Raw genomic sequence first — 6,000 nt, forward strand, 5'->3', positions numbered from 1 at the left:
TTTGGTTTTTTTTTTTTATAAAACAGCTGTCATCATACCTTAACAGAATATTCTTTTCTGTAAATGAAAAATGAGTATATACATATTTAAACTACTAGATTTAGCATCCAATAGACTTGCAGAGTTGATTTAGATTCTATATATTCATAATACAAATGCATTCTCTAGAGTATTATATATAGATTATTCCTACTGTACATAAAATAATACTATATATTTCTATGTTTACAAAAGGAAGATGAAATTTCTTTTAAAGTATATGAACTATATTTTAAATCAATTCTGAAAATATAACAAAAGGAAATGAATTTTTTAATAAGTTGCATATAATAAATAAAACTGGGAATGAAATAAAAAGGATGTATCCCAATTTTTGTTACCATGTTTATATTAAATTCATTCTGTAATTTCAATTTAATTATAACAAGATATATTATTATAATTGATTTTGTAATTTGTATGTATTACAAAATACTAACAACCCAAAAGAAATCTTTTTCAGCTGATGATATCAAGAACTACTTTATTGTTTCTGAAATATTTTTGATAACTAAGTTATTAAAAAACAGTAAGCATGATTTGTAACTAAATCATAAACAATTAAACTTATACTTACGAAACTAAATACTAAACTAAACATTGATATAATCTATGATTATTTTTTGAACTTTTGTAAAATATGTTAAAGTATTTGTAAAAATGTTATTTTAAAGTTTATTTATCGTTCCACACATTATTATATGTGTCTATATATGTAAACTTATCTGAATATATCAATATTACGAAAATCATATTTTTAATTTGGTCGATTTCTCATTCCACAAACATATTATTGTGAGGTTATTATTGTAGCAATAGCCAATCGTTATTAATAATCTAAAATATTATAGTAAATTTATTTATCAATTTCATATCATTCACGTGATTATATCAGTATGTAAGTTACTGTAACAGTTATGGTTAATTGTTTTGATAATTTCATTTCTGCGAATGAACAGCTAGCTTACCTAAAATTATATAAATGTTCTACAACTCACATCTATAGATATTTTAGTAAATTTAATTTATTTATCAGTCAAGTAATTATATCAATACTTAAACTACTGTAAAATCCTCTCTAAATACAAACTAAAGTAAAATAAACACTTTATAAACAAAAGTGAATTTGCAGCTTCATTTCCACAAATGACAAAAAAACTTACTTAAAACTGTTATAGTCACTATATATACCTCTTTCTCTCAGGCTATTAATCCAACCAAAACAAAAACAAATACCATTCTTTTAACTCAATAGTTTTTGCAAGAGAAACAAAAGCTTACGAGTAAGAATTTGAGGAGTCATGGAACCAATACCTAACGATGCTAAGTATGTACGATACAACATATCTGGCAATATCTTCGAAGTCCCCGCAAAGTATAAGCCACCGATCATGACTCTCGGCAGTGGTGGCTATGGCCTCGTTTGGTAATTACCTTTCAATATTTGTTTTTTTTTTGTTAAACAAATTAATTGTCTGTAAATTTTCTAGTAGCTAAGTATTTCTTAAAATTGTAAAATCTGAAAATTTGATTCATATTTTTTTTTAAAATCACTAGTGATACTTTTGTTTTTTTTTGCTTGCTCTGAATATCATTGACACATTAATTTGTTTATTTTTACTATTTTAACAGTTCGGCTGTGAACTCAGAGTCCAATGAGACAGTAGCAATAAAGAAAATCATGCATGCATGTGAAAACCCAATCCAGGCAAAGAGAACTCTCCGTGAAATCAAGCTTCTTCGTCACTTAGAGCATGAAAACGTCCGTTTGATTTCATCACTCTTCTCTTACTTTTTACTTATATATATATATATATATATATATATGTTAAAAAAAACCATTCAAAGCTAATATTTTCGTAGTACCATTTACCACAGATTGTTGGAATCAAAGATATAATAGTGCCTCCTCAGAGATTTTTTTTTGAAGATGTTTACATTGCTTTTGAAATGATGGACAGTGACCTTTATAAAGTCATAACATCCTATGAAAAACTAACCAAAGATCATTACCAGGTTTGACTTTGAATTCCTTTTTTGTAAGCTAATTAGTCATTTGTTTGAGAGCTTGAACATGTTTGTTTTCCCCCTTTTTTGCAGTATTTCTTGTATCAAATCCTGCGCGGACTAAAGTACATTCATTCGGCCAATGTGTTACATAGAGATTTAAAACCGAGCAATCTCCTTGTGAGTGTGAAATGTGAGTTAAAGATCTGTGATTTTGGGCTTGCACGTGCGGCTTCAGAGACTTATGCAATGACTGAGTACGTTACCACAAGATGGTACCGTGCACCAGAGCTTCTATTGAACTCTTCTACTTATACCACAGCTATAGATATGTGGTCTGTGGGCTGTATATTCTTGGAGCTGATGACTGGCAGACCGCTCTTCCCCGGAAGAGATCATGTTCATCAGTTTTGTTTGATTCTTGAGGTAATAAACTATTTTGTGTCCGAAGAAGGACAATCATGAGATTTTGGGGCTATTTTGTATGCGAGGAACATACCTTTTTAGTGTGATCTCTTAACTTAGAAGAAAATGTTTGGCACTTTGTTTTGCAGTTGATAGGCTCTCCAACCGAATATGACATTGGATCGTTGAATGATAGTGCTAAGCAATACTTAAGGCAGCTTCCTTGGTTTGATCGCCAATCATTCTATCTTAAATTCCCAAATGTGCCTTATTCAGCTATTGATTTGGTGGAGAAGATGCTAAAGTTTGACCCTAGACAGAGAATCTCAGGTTGGTACATTTTCTGTCTCTCTTTAGTCTCCTTGTAGTTTTATTTAGACTCTCATCGCCTTTATTTTTCTGCCCTTTTTGCAGTTGAGGATGCACTAGCTCATCCATTTCTCGAGACTTTGCACGACATTACCGATGAACCAGTGTGCACGAAGCCCTTCGACGTTGATTTAGAGGAACATCCACTCGCAGTGGAGCAGATTAAGGAGTTAATCTACCAGGAATCCCTAGCTTTCAACGCTGTACAGCAACAGTTGAAGAGGAAGAGTGACTTTGCCTTGTAAGCAACTCATAATTAAGCCAGTCATCATTGTCTTCTCAACTCTATCATTTGTCCTTTTTCAGTTTTTCTTGGAAATTTTTTGTATTTCTTTCAATTTTCTGGATAATGGTTCTTAGATATTGAACAATAAAAATTAATAAATTAATCTATGAATATCTCAATTTTCGGATACACATAGATTATCATTGTATTTATATCTATGATTTTTTTTATTATAGTTTGGTTATTGTTTTTGTAGCACCTCATGAAATACTATTGATGATGGTATTTTGTTAAAAAAAAATTATGATGGTGCTATTAGAGCTAGAGTAACTTTATTGGGATAGTATCTCAAAATGGGATTCTAGCAAATATATAATAGTATTTTAATATAACTTAATTAATTATACGATTTAATTTTAATGTTGATAAAAGAATTGAACTATCTATATATATAAAGTTGAAGTATCTGCCTTCTCAGGCGTCCACGTCACTCTCTGGAGAGGGGGGGCTTTCTCGCCACGTGTCGATTTCAACGCCACCGTTTTGGCAAGTCAAACCGAGGAAGTTAATGTTGTTTCCTTCCACTAACATAACAAAATATTCTGATATACAAGCCAATAAATTTCTAATTCTCCTTCATATACGCTAAGCTTAATCATTTTCCATTATTGTGATACTGCTCAGAGAATCATTGAGGCATATACGATTAAATAAAAAACCCAACTTCATCTCTCCCATCTTCAAAATCAAGACTCAAACTACAATATCAGAACCTTCTTCTAAGCTCTCCTACGTACGTATAATCTAGATCTCTAACATACAATCGGAGCTTTTCTAAAATCAAGATTACAAAAGGATGAAGAAAACTTTCAAACTAAGACTAGATCCTCCGAGTAATCAAAACTCCAAACTTATCAATTATGTGACTCAAATCATGCCCCAGAAATCTTACTACAAAACTGCCATTAAATAAAAAACCTAACATTGGTAAGCTTGATAATTGTTTTTTTTTTCTAAAACAAATAAATGTTTTCTAAACTGTTAAAAAAATCTAAAGAGCTTGGAGAATTTGGGGAGTATTATTAGATGGTTCTATTAAAACCATATTAATGAGAAAAAAAAACTATTAATGGCGAAAATATTTTTAAATTCAAAACTCAGATACAGTTTTACTAAAGTAATAAAATAGAATTCAATCATATTGTAGTATAATTACATATACACTATGAAATTTAGAACTGAATTATAGATGAGATGCAACTGGATCTGTCAAATCTGTTAAAACTTGGTAAGATTAGTAATCAATTATTAAAAAACATAAATTATTTTCCGTGGACTTATTTGTATGCTATAGAAAGCACTGTATTTTACTATCTTTTTATTAACTACATATAATAGAACCTGGAACTATCACTATATGACTATTTCTTTTTTATAAGAGACGACCATAATATCTTAGCGAATGATCTTCAAGTTACTCTTACTATCAAAGACTACAACCAAAACGCAACATCAAGACTCGACGTTGATTTCATCATCACTGACCTAGAGAGTACTAATAGGCTTTGATGTCTCGAGTTTTAACCCGATTATCTAACTGCAAGTGCACAGTAAAGTACGCAGTAGTAATGCGGGATCGAATCCACAGGGACCGATGATCACACGTAGAGTTGCAGACAAGTTAATAGCTACAGCGAATCAAGATATATTTTTGATGATTTTTATCTAGTTTTCTTAGGTGTCACAAAACATAAACAAGCTGTAAAAAGATGATTTAAACGATTTGAAAACTATTTTAAAACAAACGTTGGGCATTGAGAATTCTCAGGGATTTCTTTTTAATCAAAATACAATTAATGAAAGACACAGGGATATATTAAGAACCGTCTAGAACTCAAACACGATATTAGAATTAACCTACTTCCGTAGCGCTAATTCTCTATGTTATAGAAATCTCCACACTAACTTCCGCTGAGTTTCAATTTCTAAACAAGCATTAAGAACAGGTTCAATATGTTCACAAAGCGCAATAACATCAACTTCCGAGGGTTAAGGACACTTTGCTCATCTAAAGTATTTTCGGAAGTTCAAACAATCACTTTCGGTGCATCAAACAATCTGAAATCATGAACTAAGTGATCAATTCAGTTCAAGCAGTAAGAAATCCATTAGATGAAGAACCAAAACGTAATCCCTTAGTCTACACACGTTTTATGGATCAAAACATCAAGAAATCCCCTATGAGAACCCCTAAACCCAACTAGATGACTACTCACACATAACTAAGCAAGAACAAAACGATTTTGATGAAGAAAACATGATAAGATTGTATTAAAACAGAGTAAAGGTTTAGAAGATCTTCTCCAAATGGTTTTGAGATGAACTCCTTTACAAATCTTCACAAATCACACCAAAACAAGTACAAAACACTCAAATCTTCTCTCTAGAACTTGTAAATCTCTTCCTTGGTCGCCCCTGGTCTTTTCTGAGTCTCCAAGATCGAGATCTTCTGTGAATTATTGAGGGGAGTGGGTAAAAAGGAGTTGAAAAGCTCGTTTGTGCGTGTGGAGCCCGTAGCGCCTGAGATCGGTCGATCCACATGGACCGGATCGGTCGATCTAGTGCATGAAAGCGTGGGATCGGTCGATCCACGTTGTCCGGATCGGTCGATCTGTGGCTCTGTGCGATCAATACTTCTCGTTCGGTCCATCTTGCTTCTGAATAAATCCCGAATGCGTTCTTTTCTTTCAAGCTATCTAGTAACCTGCATATTACACTTAAGAACACCAAAACGCATCAAATAGACCAAAACATTAATTAAAACCGACCATTTAATTGCTCCAAAACGAGTTTAAAACCGTTAAAAATACGGAATATCAACTCCCCCAGACTTGAATCTTTGCTTGTCCTCAAGTAAAGAGGATTAAAATTTGGGAGCTCACTAACCCTCAGTA

Source organism: Brassica napus, chromosome C6 (genome assembly GCF_020379485.1).
Source record: "Brassica napus cultivar Da-Ae chromosome C6, Da-Ae, whole genome shotgun sequence".
Classification (NCBI taxonomy): domain Eukaryota; kingdom Viridiplantae; phylum Streptophyta; class Magnoliopsida; order Brassicales; family Brassicaceae; genus Brassica; species Brassica napus.